The sequence below is a fragment of the Brachyistius frenatus genome, unplaced genomic scaffold (assembly GCF_029030835.1).
Source record: "Brachyistius frenatus isolate BFR_SWC_R1_liver_20210118 unplaced genomic scaffold, ASM2903083v1 Contig_130, whole genome shotgun sequence".
NCBI classification, from domain to species: Eukaryota; Metazoa; Chordata; class Actinopteri; family Embiotocidae; genus Brachyistius; species Brachyistius frenatus.
In genome coordinates, this window is record NW_027210729.1 from 556,816 (window position 1) to 573,750 (window position 16,935).

At 41.1% G+C, this 16,935-nt stretch overlaps 1 protein-coding gene across 20 annotated transcripts in view; it reads left to right on the forward strand.

Annotated features, from left to right (window-relative positions):
- Positions 1-1,290: 1,290 nt before the first annotated feature.
- The window catches only part of epb41l2 (erythrocyte membrane protein band 4.1 like 2), a 52,408-nt gene continuing 36,763 nt past the window's right edge, over positions 1,291-16,935 (forward strand). For 5 of the 20 annotated variants that reach the window (XM_069714417.1, XM_069714424.1, XM_069714420.1 and 2 more), the window contains exon 1: positions 13,593-13,838. The gene's annotated coding sequence lies outside the window, so the exon portion shown is untranslated. Of the gene's footprint in view, positions 1,511-13,591; positions 13,839-16,935 lie in introns of those variants that run through there. The other 15 variants (XM_069714425.1, XM_069714427.1, XM_069714426.1 and 12 more) reach the window with 6 other exon arrangements.

A 16,935-nucleotide genomic window follows, 5' to 3' on the forward strand; every position in this document is an offset into this window, starting at 1 on the left:
TGTCTGTGTGCACACGCTCCTCTGGCCTGCTTTGGTCGGCTTCGCTGCTGGATCCATGGTGCTGCTTTACTGATGGTGAGTCCATTGAACCACACTCCACATACCTCTCAATAACTGGAAGGCAAATGTGAAATAATGTGATGACTGACTGTCAAACTGTCCCCTTTTTGTTGAGGGTTTTTGTCACAAAATCTTTTGTTTAGTTATCAGTGTTTGACTCATTCATCTTTCTAGTTTATATTACTCTGCTGTACATGACTGTTGTCTATGTGTGGCTGTTTACTCATCCTCTTTTGTAGATGTCAAATCTGCATGCTGCCTCCCACTATAAGCCAATTACGTGAGCTTGTTTAATCAGGGTGTCGGTGCTGGTGTATATGTGAGGGTGTGTGTGTGCAGTGGCAGTAGCCATGCCTTGTGTTATGCAATAACCAGTTTGTCCCTTGTGTGTGTGTGTCTCTGTGAGGAAGAATGATCTGAGAGGAGGAAGAATAACTGAGTGAACATAATAAAATAATCAGTCAATATGGCCATCATCATTAACGATGTCTACTCTGTTGGTTGATAATTTACATGATATTAAAGTACTTGACAAAAGCCTGTGCACAGTGCACATACAATCAATGCATCAGGTTTTCTTCTTGTTTAGGCCTATATCATATTTACATTACTATATTATTATAGCGTTTAATTGTCTTAATTTAATGAGCGTTCAAAGATTCAAATCTTTCTATATTGAGACTTATGGAACACCAAAAGCAACCTGCCCTGCAGTGTTTCTCAAAAGCTGGGTTAAGAATAAGTTGCTTCAGCTAATGTGCCCTATTTGAATTGTATCAAATTTCTGAATTTGCTGAGCTGGGAAACAATTATCAGGAAAGTATACAGGGAACAAAAACATACAAAAAAGTGGGCAAGATTAATTTTGTTCTATCACTAAGCAAAACAAGTAGGCCTAAATTATAGCTTGAATAAAAAAATTAAAAACATAGCCTGTAAATATTGCTTTACTGAAAATCCATGTGTAAAAGAAAGAAAGAAAGAAAGAAAGAAAGAAAGAAAGAAAGAAAGAAAGAAAGAAAGAAAGAAAGAAAGAAAGAAAGAAAGAAAGAAAGAAAGAAAGATATTGCAGTGACTTTAACCGTCCCCTAGAGGGAGCTGTCTCGCTAAACGAGCACTGCCACATCCGATGCGAACGTCCCTACAACGCGGATGGACAACACGAGCGACCAATCACATCTCAAGATCTAATACAGTAATCCCCCTTAGCCAATGAGAGACCGCGAAAAGATGTTTTCCACTGTACGGGGCGGGTCCTGTGGATGATGGACACGTCTGCGTTGAGCCCTGGCCAGATCTTTCGTGTGTGGACTGTGCAGTTGAGATTTTTGGAGGCTGAGGTAGTGGGGACGTACGGTATTTTTTTGTGTGTGTGTGTGGAGGACAACAGAGTGCGCGGAGTCCACGTTTCGAAACGTCTCCCATACACGTCGTTTGGAAATTACAACAGGTAACGTTTAATTTCACCTCCATTAAGTCACGTGATTTATGCATCAGCTACTGCGGCTGGTTCATTGCTTCTTCTTTTTTTTTTTTTAGATATATCGCGTGTAATATAGTCGGTTTTGTGGCCGTTCACGTACAGGTAACTTTCTCAAAACACAAAACAAGAAGCAGCTTTCTTTAAAAAAAAAAAAAATGGTTGAACAAACCCGTTATCTGGAGTTCATACCTTCGGCGTGGGGCGCTTCATGGCGCCTATCTTCTTCCATGTTATCCCTGGTCTCATCACCTCAACTACCTTCAGCTGCTGCTGCTGCTTCTCGGTGGTTGAAACCTTTTTTATTTTTTTTTTATTTTTTTTTTAGCTCAGGTAAAAAAGCGGCCGGACTAAAAGTCGTTGTCCAAATGAATACGCTTTTGTTTTTCCTGTGCTGGTCGTATTTCCCGGTTGAGGTAGATCGTGCTAAACATCCGGCTCCGTGGTTGTGGGACATTTCACGTTGCTGCTTCCTGCCGCTAAAGTTGAACAAGTTGTAGCTGCTCGTGTAAAAAAACAACAACAACAACAACAACAACAAAAAAAACCACCACGCTGCTTTCAACAACAGCGTTTCATTTTGAACGGTTTGCTTTGTTTTAGGACAGCGTTGTTTTTTTCGGGTGTTTTTTTATTTTTTTATTTCTCGAGTGGGCTTCCAGCAGAAACCTAGTTTTTTTTTTTAATTTTTTTTAAATTTTTAAATTTATTTATCCACTGTTTTCAAATAAGTGATATTTGTTTCCTGTGGTTTCACGTTGGGAGGTGGGGTAACACCTGGGAAATGCAGTCCCATTCGTTTGGCGTTTGTTTGCTGGGTTTAAAAGATGGGTCTCTTCCCTTGATGAAGTGGTAAATTAAAAAAAAATTTAAAAAAAGGAACCGTGGCGACCCAGATACTTACTCAGAGCCCCCAACAGATTTAAGACACAGCACTGTTCCTGTTGCATTATCAGCCATTAGCAGTTTGTTTACTTTGGTTGTTATTAGTTATTTGGAAAATAAGGAAGTGGTGAAACATCATGATAGTCTTACTATTTGTCTGCTGGCATGGCTGTATATATAGTTCTTAACTTATCTGTGTTTCCCAGACAGACATAGAAGTCATGGTTAGTTTGACAGATGGCCAGGGCTCAACTAGTTCACAGACCGACTGCACTGAGCTGAGATTGTGCTGACTTGAAAAAAGTCAGTGGCAACAGGCACATTTATCTATTTTATGAACTAAGGCTGCAAGTAGCAATTCGTTTTTATAATGTATTATTGTTTTTAAATTTTTTTTTGATTACTCGATTAGCTGTTTGGTCTTTTAAAATGTTAGTAAATGGTGAAAAGTGTGGACCGGTGTTTCCCAAAGCCCAAGGTGCAGCCTGAAATGTCTTGTTTTTCCCCCCGACCAACATGTCCACAACCAAAAGAAATTCTGCTTATGATCATTAGGTACTAAACTAGAAAATAATCACATTTAAGCTGCTGGATTTAGAAGTTAAGCTTTTTGTAAATAAGAAATTACTTGAGAGGATTAATCGGTTTACTAAATAGTTGGCGATTCATTTGCTAAATTGATTAATCAACCAATCAGTGCGGCCCTAGTATGAACTTTATATAATTCAAATTCATTAGACAAATACGTATAGTACGACAGTACCATACAATTTCCCCTTATATTTGTCACTTTTTGATCAAACATACCTGACTTGAACAATAACTGCGATGGGTGTTTTTTTTTTTGTGCAGTTCCATATGTTCTGCAGAAGTACAGAAAACAGCACAGACAGACTCATTAGGACACCTACTCATGTGTTTCCACCAGTCACCCTTAAATCCTACTGTAATTATGTGCTTTAGTATGTCTTGTTAAGTACTAATGCATTTCCCAGGACTGGGGTATCGTCTTGGACGGTAGATAGCCTCAGTCTGTGGCTCTCGTGTATCGGCATATATCTGGGTCACAGAGATGACTATTGGTTTTTCAAAAAAATAAATTGATTTATTTTCCATATTTGCAACAGTTTTTTTTTTTTTTTCTATCCAGGTAGCCAATGGGGCTGTAATTTGGAAATGGACGCACTACTTGGCAAGCTGGTTAAAAATCGTTTTTCTCATTTATATGTGTCGTATGTGGGGCTTACGCACGAGGCAATATGTCTCGTCATGCTTTATTGTGTGCCATTGGAATTGTTATATTTGGTTGATCTCCATGAATAATGATGCTGTTTTAAGTAAAAAGCAATCAGCGAGTGATAGAGCGCATGTGCCTGTCTGCTGAACATCCCCGACCCCGTTTACTTTTACGTAACCATTTTTTCCTCATATGATTGGCAGAAATGAGACTGCAGGTGATTTTCCATACACGTCATGCTAAATTCTCTCCATCGCAAACTTTGTTCCCAATGTTAACACATCTCTATCTGTGTTTGAGTAGGGAAGACAAGACTGTAATCTTTCTGCACACACTTGACAGCACCTAAACCTCGAGAGCTGAGTGGAAACCCTGTGAATTATACAAATTGCAAAACAGAGTCAACGTCCAGCCAAATGGACACATCATCAAGAGAGTTTTGGAGTGACCCAGCCAGTCATTTTTGTGTTGGCATTACAAATGTGTTACTATTGTTTGAGAGTAGGAACAGAAGTCCAGCCTCTTCTCCTCGGCTTTAAAACTGATTAAAAATTAGCAGAATAACAGCAACACCTGGACTATACTGTGCAGTACTGTACTGTGTAAACGAACCCAGGATAACTACAGCACAATCTAAAGACTCGACTGCTGCCATTGTGTTAAAACTATCACAAGATGAATATGTCATGCTTCAAAAAGCAGTGTGTGGTTTTGCATTTCAAGTTTTCAGGTTATGAAGGTCAGCAGCACAAGTGTTATGCACTTACAGTTAAGTACAAGAGAAACCACTTCAGTATAGGTTAAAGCTTTCACCATTACCAGATACACAGAAATATAAGGAATATTCACTGGGACATATTTTAGTGCTGATTCCAAATGAAGCTGGTTTAAAGCAGGAAGGCTTCTTGATTGGAGCTATAAGGGGAAGCTCGCAGTGAGCACGTCTGTCTCTCGGGTGTGTTTTTCCTGCCAGACCCCTCACTGTGTGTATAGTTTATCTATAATCATCAGTGCCATGTTCATTCTCAGACTCTCAGGATGTGCAGAACAGTGGCAGCTCTGTCAAACCCACTAATGAGAAGCCTTAATTGGTTGTTCTGGTGGGAGAATCTGCTCATTAAATGTAGATGGACTTACTCTGGCCTTTGCGGGAATGAGTGCACGATTGTGTTTTTTAGCTCAATATTGCCGCTGTCATGCACAAACTTTATATTTCCAGTCATTTTGGGGCTTTGGAGTTTGTGAAGTGATGCTTTTTAAACGTATTTCCAGTGGCTTGTTTCTTCCCAGTATCACAACGCAGGCTGTCGGTGCGTTGTACGTTGAAATTAAAAGGAAGTAGCATAAAACACCTGAGGAGCAAGATGATAGCAGCACAGGTATTACTTTCAGGCTGCAACAGATTCATTGATGATGATTTATCTTTTGTGATAAGAGCACTGGTTTGGCACTTTGCTGTGGAGGACAGGAAGATGACAGAGTGATCTATGTATTACATTTGTTAATCCTTTATAGCTGCCTAACAGTAACTGATGTATTGTCACTCCTGTATTAAAAGAAGACAAACACTACAAACGTACTGATACTTCATTTGATCTTTTTTTTTTTTCTTTTCTTCCCCTGGCTCGGGCAGGAGGGCAAGTCGGAGAGACACGAGATAAAAATAGGGGCGTAGAGATAGAGTGACAAAAGGAGAGAGAGGAAGAAACGCAGAGAGGAAGTGAGTAAGATTCAGGCACAAGAGAAGAAAGAGACTGAGTGAGCGCGACAGAGAGAGGGAAAGATATTGCTTAACCATTCGGAAAGGCTATGGGAACATCCCTGTGTGTGTGTTAGTGCGCGTATGTGTGTTTTCATCCTGACCTTGTCGGTTCAACAGGAGCAAAACACGTCACATCAACTCAGACACACACAGATAGTCCGGCTGTCTCACATCGGTTCGAATCAAAAGCACTGACTGTATTTTTAGGAAAGTAGCACGTAGAGAAATAAAAATTCATTCCTCCTGCGCAGTGTCACAAATTCACTTGAATCTTTTTTTTTTTTTTTTACCCATTCCAGTCTGTAAAAGTGGGCGCTCCTGTAACCACAAAGCACAATTTAAGGCTTTCATCCCCTCCACGATTGTAGTGACACGGGGACGGTCACAACAATTATTAAGGTGGACATATTCTACAGTGTAGCAGTCAGCCGTGATGGGCAAGTATTAGCCTCCAGCTTTCAGGGTTGCACGGCCAGCGGGCACCACGGGACTCCCGATTCACAGAGAGAAGATCAGAGAGGCACGGATGAATGGAAACTGTGATGCAGTGTTCAGCTTATTACCGCTATGGAGACACTGAGTGGAGCCGGGAAGGTGAAAGGGTGAGGTGGGGAGAGTGAAAGAGGGATGGAGATGTAGTGGGCGTGTTTGATGGAGCGGACAAAATTGGAGAAGGAGGGAGGGTAAGTTTCTTCGGAGAAGAGGATCATCTCAACGCCGGGCAAAAAAAAAATGCACGTGTGAAAAAAACCAGAATAGTAAAAAACATTTGTGGTAATAGCTATGAGTAAGAATACAGTCTTATCTTAATTGTGTTGAACCAACGGACTTAATTGGGTTAAACAGAATAGAGTTTTACAATAGTGGAGTCATATTTTTTTCTTAAATGAGAGGGTCTATTAGAGAAGAATAGCAAGTCATTGTTTTGAAGGGTAACATTTTACATCAGAAAGGGAAAAAGAGGGCAAACCGCCTTCCCCAGCAAGTATCCAGCTCTGAAAGAAACGATAGAATAAAAAAACAGAGAAAACGCGTTGGCCTGTGGCTTTGGCATGAAGCCAAACATAGTTAAAAAGAGATTAATCAGCATAGGGTCACGTTCTCACAGTGAGAGACAGAACAGACCAGGGCAGGACGGCCCCTTCATCTCCTGAAGGCCAAAACTTAGGGAGCAACACAAGGAAATCTTGGCACCGAAGTTTGCATCAGCCATACAAGATAACATTGTGCTCCTAATACTCATGTCTGATCTTGTGGAAAGTCACTGGATTGCTCACTCAAATTTATCACGTTCAGATATAACACGAGACATGGCAAAAATTACTTATTTCTGTGCTTTTGATCAACAAAGTACATTTTCTCAGGGTTCACCAGTTGTTGTGTAATCATGAAAATACCTTTGACTAAGATTATTAGAGGCAAGAAAAAGCGGCAGAAGGGGAAATGGATCTAAATAGTAATGTAGTAATAAATAAAGCTGCAATATTTTATAGCCAGTTCTACATTCGGCCACAAACATGCAGCAACACTGATACTGAAATGACTCTAACGATACGTTTTAAAGGTTAGTCCGTTTGTTTTAACCATAGAAGTGAATTTAATATCCCTGGTTGACATGCATTTTTAATATTTAGGTGATGGCTAATGTTCGTTTAAATACCAGTTAGTCAGTTAAGGAATGACAGCAATATTAGTCATTCATTTGATTCTTTCATTCATTCCTTTATTGAGTGATTGAATGATTCCTCCCTTCATTCATTCATTTGATTCATTCATCATGTGCTGACTATGTATTTTGTGTGTCAAAATAAAAGTCGGGGAGGGAAGATGATGTGCAGCACAGAGAGATGAGGGGAGGAAAAGGAAGTGAGAGGAGGAGTGTCTGGAGCAGGAAGGCTGAATGGGCGGGCAGCCCTGCTAACTTGTTCTCATTAGTAGCTATTGAGATGCTCCAGAGTTTGTAAAACATTTTGGAAGGAGCGTAAAGAACCCTGTGAACTGTGAACTGTCTGTGAAAGACGCAGACTGAGGCAGAAAATAGGGTCAGCTGTTGTTTTTCCCACAGGTCAAAAGAACTTGTGGCAGGAAGTGGGGATATGAAGCCCTGAATATGACAACATGTTGTAAGAGTCACAAATAAAGCCCTGTTCAGCAATGTATTAATAGATCATTTAAAAAAAAAAAAAAAAAAAGCGTAATATGTTTATTTAACTGCTGGAAAGTCATATATTTTGTATTTTCTTTGTCTTGGGACCCGTTTAACATTTTTCTATTCCTATCATCCCCGGGCAAAATTAGTAGATCATACTGAGCACCAGTCTTTTCCACTAGCTCCCTACCTGCAGCTACGGCTCTTCCTAAAACTAGACCAGCCAGTGCCTGTAAATGTAAAAGTCTTCCATATGATATTTGCTGCTGTGTCTCTGTATTTACTTTGCAAGGCAGCTGAATGTGATAAACATTGATAGACAGATGGTTCATCCAATCACCTGCCAAGTGTTTTTGAAAGTTGTTCTCAGATATTCAAAAGACAACTTCTTACTGTATTTCATGAATCTAAAGCTTTCAAAGATGACGTAGTGCTCAGTTTTTACAGTCCAGCACAGAAGTAGATTTTGTGCCCGTAATGCAGACGTGAAGACGCTGCCCTCATGAGAAGAGTTACAGGAGTTAGTCAAACAGAGGCCAGCTTTCAGAGGGAAACTTAATGCACTGCACTCGCACAGCCTGCTAGTGACAGACGGAGGGTTGTGTGAGTTTTATTTATGATCAGTGACACAACTCAACAGACGCAGAATAACATGATTGTACGGATGTTTTGCTCCGTGTCATTTCCTGTTTTTCTGTTGACAGGTTTCTGACACAAGAGATACAGAGACACTGATACGGAGACATGTGTAGCTAAACATGAAAAGTGATGATAAAGATGGACACAGAATGGAGGGATGGGAGATCAGCTGGGGGAGAAACAGGAGGAGGGTTACTTCCTGTTTCTTGGTTAGGGGTTGGAGGTCACTGACCTGGGATTAGTTGATACTGGAAGTCTAAATAATCTGTCTGATCATGTCCTTTGCCTGCGTCAGAAGAGCTGGTCTCTGCAACATTTTTCACATAAGGATGTGCGAGTGTGTGTCCGGACGTTAAAGTCAACATGCCCTTGTCGTAATTGAGAAAAAAAAAAAGCATGATTTTCTGAAAAATGAGGACATCTTACAGTGTTCTCGAGGGGAGTGTCTAATTTTAGAGCTCGGGGGTTAAGGTTAGCAGTTAGAAACTAATGGCAGGCAGCTGTGAGTTAAGAGATGTGAGCATGTGTTCAGAGTGTGTTGCATTTTCATCGTTACAAGACATGAGAACATGCATCTGAACAATCCTCATTTCAGACTTAATTATTTAATGTGCATATGGTCAGAAAATAGTGAAAATTTCACATCACAATTTCCCCAAGGTGACTTTTTCAAAGGCTTGTTTGTCCGACCAACACAACTATAGGTTTTTTCTCTCGTTAGATTAGAAATGGGTAATCCGACATTTGTTGATCTGTATATGTATGTTGTATCTTGGAGATGATATCAGACTTTGAATGATTCTGGTATTGACTTTGCTGTTGCCATGTTTTGACAGTTTGCAGGCAGATTGCAAAGCTTTCAGTCTATTCTCATCAATACTTAATGACCCACACATCTACTCTCCCCTCCGTGCCAGAGGAATTGGTTGTTTTTCACTCCATCTGCATCAACTGCAGCCTTGATGCCCAATGCCGTCATTGGTTTTCCCTCTTGCACCGGTTCTTACCACCCTCTATGGGATGTAAATCGCCATAGTAACCCCACACCCACTTGTTGAGCTGTGCAGTTTCACCACGAGTTTCGCCGGCTTTCTTTATCCTTCTTTCACTCGTTCTTTCTCACCTCCCGGCTGACGCCGGCTTTCTTCCTCTCTTCCATCTTTTTCCGCTCCCTCACACGGTAAACTGTAGCCCCTCTCATGTGCACTCGTGTGACCCACCCATACTTTCTCCCTTTGTCTCTCATGCACACACACAGTCACACACACATTCACACAGACAGGGAACTTTGCGCCTCACTGCTTTAATCGCTGAATAGGGGAGTTTAGCAGTTAACAATAGTAGTTAAGAGCTGACCCATTATTCTCACACACACACACACACACACACACACACACACACACACACACACACACACACACACACACACACACACACACACACACACACACACACACACACACACACAGAAAGAGAAACTCACATTGAACACCAGAAGACTTGATACATGGAAATATTTTCCATTTATTTAATTTTCATTTCTAATATGCTCATGGTCTTGCATCAGCAGCCTGTAATATAATCAGCATTGTTTATTTTCACTGTTGATGAATGAAAATGTCATTAGCCATTATGCCTCATGTCAATAAAGCAAACTGAAATTGAAAGGATAAAGTATGAGACAATAATCAATTGTCAAAGTAAATGATCACTAAGAATAGCACAGTGTCCATACACAAGATTAGACCTGCAGTGTTGTTACTGGTGTTGTGTTGTTGAAGAGGAGACTTCTGCCACAGACAATAGTAGTTATGAGTTGACAGTAATAATACAGTGACAACAGTAATGACATAGTATTGGTCATCTAAGAATCAATGGCTGTAGGAGCTGAACTTTCATTTGCAGAGCTAAGACTGAGAGCAAAGCGACAATAGGGAGCGAGTGTGTCCATGCTGGTGTCGTTTCAGGGCTGTGAAAGGTGGAAATCAGGTGTAGATGGAAGTGGAGCTGGAGAATTGGATGAAGGGATGAATGGGCCGACCGACCGACACACAAACACACACAGAGATTATCCTCTGTGTAATCCTCAGTTTGAGGGTCAGAGTGCAGTGTAATGGGACAGGCATGTTCAGAATTTTCACACCAGCTGTGTGTGTGTGTGTGTGTGTGTGTGTGTGTGTGTGTGTGTGTGTGTGTGTGTGTGTGTGTGTGTGTGTGTGTGTGTGTGTGTGTGTGTGTGTGTGTGTGTGTGCGCGCGCGTGCAAGAGAGAGAGAGAGGATGTCTCTGCATGTGGTCGAGATCAGCCACTGAATTCTTCAGAGATTCAGTGGGTACGCGTTCGCGTACGTTTCAGAATCCGTTTAAGTGTGTGCGCGCATATCTATGTATTTGGCATATCTGTGTGGGTATTTATGGGCCATGGCGTGACAGATGGACAGATCGTACAAGAGAACAGCACAGATTAGGATTGTGCCCTCTGTATGTGAACGGTTATTTCACAACCAAACTGGGGCTCCGTCGCTGTCAGCCGGTGGACTCGCTTGAAAAGCTGTTCGCTCGTTGCCTCAGTGTTCAGCGTTCGGGATGTCCCGGTGTGAGCTGCAGGATTGGATTTTTAATTCATTTGACTCGGCTGTATGAAGGCCAGTCGATGTCCAGTGCTTTGTTTACTGGACTCCAGCTGTCAGAAACAACCTTTGTAGCCCAACTGAAACACTGCAACTGTTTTTTAATGAACAGCAAGTGAACCGTGGAGTGACACAAACAAGTAGCAAGTAACGCAGCTTTGGGGATAAAGTAGTTGTCTTGCATCTACGCAAACATAGTTTTAAAGGGGAGTAACACCTCAAAGTGCTGTTGAAGTTTGCAGTTTGCAGTTTTTGGGTCCCTTGTGGAATCAGAACAAGTCAGAAAGATGGAAAGGACCGCGAGTGCTTTGACTCAGTCAGTACTGCAATGCTGGTTTGTTGATGTGTTGGTTCGTCTGTTTGTCCACCACTTAGGCTACAAATAACAATTATTTTCATCATCAAATAGCCTGTCAATTATTTTCTCGATCAATCCATCACCTGTTTGGTCTTTTAAAATGTCCGAAAATGCATCCCAAGGACTTTGGTGGTCTCTAACTTTTCGCAACACCATGAACAGGCCAAATTGTGAATTATGCAGTGAATGACCTCTCCTTGATGGATTGACTGAACATTTTGAAAAAACATTAAAATAAAATATATCCACCCAGAAATTTAGCGATGTTAGTGAAGGCCTTAGAGAATCATGCCTTGCTTTATGTGTGTGAAATTAAGATTTCCAATGTTACTCTGAGGTTTGTTACTACATTTAGAGCAAGTAGTAACATCTTCAGCTACATGCCATGTCTTGTTGTAAATAAACTTGTCTTTGCTCTTGCAAATTAAGGGAAAAATGTCATGTCAGTTCATATGTGCTATAACCTGCAGCGGAAGTATTCTCCAGGTAGACTGAAAACGACATGAAGCGGATGGATGCAAATATAATCAGTATCGCTGGAACAGCAGAATCAACATTTAGAGACACATCGATAAAGATCTGTTGTGCATCAAGTACTCTCTTGTGTTGGACGTGGTGCATTAGTGAAGCTGTGAGGAGGAAGTGAAAAGTAGCTGCTGCAGTTAGTGTACATCCAGCATGAAACATCAGGTGTAAATCTTATGTGGTTTGAAATGGGTTTAGACACGGCCATAATCTCCATTGTCACGTATGCACTCGTCCATTAATCTGTATTTTTTTTTTGCTGTGGTAATCTCTTGTCTCCATGGGGATTTATTGTCCGTGAATGCCATTGCCAGGGAAACCAGTCCCTCCCTCTCTTCCCCCCACCATACCCCATAGAATCGGGAAGTGAGTGGTTATGTATATGTTTTTATATTAGACAGAGTTGTCGTATCAACTGTATTAAAAGATTAAATAACATAAATGTGACAATCACTACAGCCAGTAAGTTAACACTGGATTTTCTTTTTTATTTGAATACTTTCGTGCTCACTCCTGTGGCGGTTTGTCATAAATTTGTATCTCTTGGCCACATGCCAGGCCAGGAAATAGTCGTTGCTATGATGACAACCCTAAAACCCAGTCAGACAGCAATAAAGTTGTAAGTGGAGGAGCTGTTGTATGAGTGTCTTACTCATGCGACTGCAATATGGCGTCTGAGGCGTAAAACGAGCAATTCCCTAAATGTGGAAATGAGGAATCTGGTCGGTAATGGCGGATATAAAAGTTACAGGGATTTAAAGGCAAAACAGAAAAATCTTGTGGACCGAGCATTTTCCACAGTGTTATTGTCAGAAAGCCATTCTGTTTATAACTGTTTTTTTTGGTTTTTTGTTTTCCTTTCCATAGGATGTAAAATGTGGTTGCTACGTTTTTCAGTCCAAGAACGGGAAGTACAGGGCTGTCACAATCATGAACATTTAGATGACAGTTCAATGTTTTTAATCTGTTTCTTTTATGCCACTATTAGAGGAAACTCCAGTCACATTCAACATCCACTTCATGATGAAGAGCCATTCATTGGCTGGGATTGACCTTGCAACCTACGTCCATGATGTTAATGTTAGTAGGTGCTAATTAAAAAGCAGCCGGTCGAACTTTAGATGTTAAACACCTCGAGATAAACAGCTGCCGGCGCTGATTCTCCACTCATGCTCTGTTAAACCACAGCAGAAGAAGGCGGAGCAACAAGATGATGTCATTAAAAGAGTGAAACTCTATGATGTTGACATGGAAATATGACATTTCAGTTAGTTTCATCCAACTGTTTATATTATAAACTTTTCTTATTATAAACAGCTATATGTATTATTTATACTAAATTGATTTTTTTTTTTTCAGATTACTAGAAAGGATTCTAACCGTATTGAAAAATGATTGCTATCGGCTCAAGCAACCGTGATTATGTAATAACAGGCCTCAGGGATTATAAATGGGAAAACAAAGGTGCTAAATTTCCTATAATTGACAAATACTCTGAAAGAATAAAGAGATTGTGGATTGATTGAAAATAAGATGTTGAAAGAGGTTTGATTTTCTTACTCGATGATGTGATGAAGTAGCGGCCGTGCAGAGAACTGTATGAGGGCGTATAATTTGCATGTTAACGTACATTAGTAATCTGACACAGGAGGCATGTGGTCTCTCTCTCTCTCTCTCTCTCTCTCTCTCTCTCTCTCTCTCTCTCTCCCCCCCCCTCTCTCCCTCCGTCTCGTCTCTCTCTCTCCCTGGTTTCTCCTGCATGCATCCTCTCATCATCTCTCTCTTGCCACTTATCTCACACACTTTGCTGCAACATGGCCCCCCCCCCCTCCCTCAATGTTCTCTCTCATTTTCTGCCCTCGTTTCTCCGAGCGAAAGTCCCGGGGGAAAGCAGAACGAGGAGGGAGAGAGAGGAGAGGATGGAGGAGAGAAAATGGGAATGACAGTTTGTAGGGCAGGCATTTGCTAAGAGGTGGGAAGCGAAAGTGAAGGAAAGAAAGAAAACAGAAAGGTGTAGGCAGAGAGGGGGAAAAACGAACAGCAAAGGGCAAAGAGGAGGTGTAAAAGGAAGAGGCGAAAGGACAGGGGAAAGGAGAGCAACAGAAACAACAGTAGGTAAGGACACAAGTTCATCAGTTCATTTAACCATTCATTTGAAAAATAAACTAACAGGGCGGGTGTTACAGGTTGAGAACGTATGGATTTACTGTGTTGTCAGGCACAGCTGTAAAGGCTACTGCAGTAAAGCTTTAAGGGTCGAACCAGTGTCATTGCACTGTAAAAAGTTCATCTTTCATCTTTGGTAGTAATCTGCTGCTGTGATTGTGTTGCGCAACATCCAGTCACAGAATGCAGACCACAGTAAATATATGAGGAGTGAAACAAAACGAAGATTAATGTTACCTTTAAAGATACACGCTGATGAGCTCTCAACAGCAAGTAGCCAGCAAATTTTCAAGCGCGTGGCTAATGATGAAATGAGCTGAGATATGCTACGTGAATGTTAGAGAGAGACGTTCTTGAATCAGAAAACCATGATTCCCATAAGTGTGCGCACAAACACAAAAATACCTTGTCTAATTCCTCTGACGGCACTCGCTGTGTCTCCGAGTTTGTGTTTATTGTCAATCCGCTGGATATTTTTGTGCCTATTAAGACAACAGGGCTCCTTGAACGACACTAATTGACTGTGAAATAGTAGAATAAAATGTACCGTCAGTACGAGGCAGTACAGTACGAGCCTCTAGACAAATTCTCTGAAGATATAATCGTCTGTGATGGACAAAACAAAGCACACAACTTCTGACAGCAGCTCATACAGGAGATGAGTTTATGACTCGAGGTTTAACCCTCATTTGACCCCATTTTTATGAAAGTTCTGCCACGTACAAGAATACTCGTGATAAATACCAGCCTCCTAACACTCACGTTAGATGCTATAAAGGCCTGTTTTCCTACCATAAACTGTACAGTGTGTTAATATGTGTATATATGAAGAGAGGCTGTAATACTGTCACTGGTATTGTTTATATAGACTGTGGGAAGAAGAGAGAAAGAGGAGGGGTTTATAGGGAGATCATGCGAGTGGGCGATTGGAGGGGATTGAAAGGGGGCCCAGGAAGAGAAGAGAGAGATGAGTGCAGAGATTTAGCAAAAAAGAGAAAGAGGCTGGAGAGAGAGAGAGAGACGGACCGAGAGGAGGGCAGGGTGAGTTAGAAAGTTGTGAGAGAGTTAGAACAAGGTTGCCGGTGTTAAGCGTTTGTAGAGAAAGAGAGTTGAGTTTGAAGCAGGCCTAAGTGGCCGTGACGAAGCTCCTCTCTGATGCCAACTCACACAGACACACAGCGAGATAGTCCGTCGAGAAACACAGTGTCTCCAAGGAGTGGGAATTGCAGTAAAGTAGTAACAGAGTTGTTTTGATGACTCTGCTTGAGGGTTTGGTGAATGAAAGAACACATGGACCAAATCTACGGCCTCATACACGCTGACAGAAATGGCTCAAATTGGTTTAAAGTCTGTCTTACAGTGTCATCATGTCTGCATGGTACACAGTTGCACTTGTAGACCAATCAGCAACATGTGTTTACAATATATTATGGCCATATTGTTTTCTCAGCTCAGCCCGGTGACACTGAACATACCGGAAATAACTTTTCCCCAGTCGTATAACAAAAAAAGGTTCAACTGTTTGATTTCTTGACTTAAACTGAAAGATACTTTGCTCATTTATGTCAAAGATGTTACTTATTCCATCCAAATTGACATTTCAGTTTACACTTTTGTTACACTGACTTTTTTTTCCCCTCTACTCAAACTGAACACTGTAACTTTTGTAAATTAGACATTATTTGTTATTTACTCATTCAGAGTTAATCATAATCTTAGTTCAGCGTGTTAATATGATTACACTCACACTAAACATAATGTGCAGCTGAAGCTGTGAGAATCAAGCAACTAAATTCATTTTTAGGGTAACTGGTATCAAATTACACAGCAGTCCACCCAATAGTTGTCCATACTAATGTGTTTGGGAGGTTTTCGATTGTTTTGGTGTGCATTGGTAAATACATGGTAAATGGTCTGCACTTATATAGTTCTTTATCACCTCAGCGGTCTGAAAGCACTGACCCAAAGTTTGCCAGCCATTTACCCTCTCACACCCGGGGATCGAATTGCCAACCTTATGATTAGTCGGAGGCAACCCACTCTAGCATCCGAGTTGCCTCCACATTGGTCTCTCATCCGTTTTTAACATACGATTTGTCAATCTTCCCGAGTTCCATTTGATTTGTTTAAAAGGTGCCATATCAATAAAGTTTGATTAATTGAAGGCATTTTCATCAAAACCAAAACGATCAACCTCACAGTGGGAAATTCTTATCAGGCAGGCCGAACTCTGCATAACACCGGCCCCCTATCAGACATCATATTTTTGGTTGAGTTTCCTTCTCTATCAGTAAATGAATGCAACAAAGATTTATATGAAAAAGAGAATTGTGATCTAAAAAAAATAGTAAAAAAGTGATTCTCATGTTATCCAGAATCGTGCAGCCCTCGCTGGGATTCTTCTTTCTTAAGAAGAGCTCGGTTTCCTTGTTCTTTTTTTTTTTTTTTTTTTTTTTTTTTGGTGGAGTATTTATTAGACTTATCTCCACAGGTACATAGAGTATATTGCCTCTGACATTTGCATATACACCTTCCTCCAGCTATCTCTCCTCCTCCCCCGTCCCTACCTCATTAGCCGATCATGCGTAAGGATGTTCTATTTTTACTCTGCCCTCTCCCTACACACCACTGCTACACCATGTGTTTGTGTGTGTGTGTGTGTGTGTGTGTGTGTGTGTGCTCTCTCTTATTGAAGGTGGCGGGGAAGAGAAGAGAAAGTCAGAGAACTGGTGAGATGGTCAGGAAGTAAAATGCAGACGAGGTCATGAATAATAGAATCGAGAGGCAAGGCACCAGGAAGATGTAGACAGGGTGACGCAGAAAAAACAGGCAGAGAAAAATTCTGAACAATTGAAAGGAGAGTGAATGACAATGACCCATCAGGGCATGATTCATGTTTAGCCTGAAGCCTGACACTGCTTGTGTACAATCTGTCTCACACACACGCACACACACACAAATACAAGAGGCATTGTATCCCGGTAGACACCCTCAGTGGGTAGGTTTTCACATTTCTGACCTCAGCTTCCCCTCAAGACCAATGTCA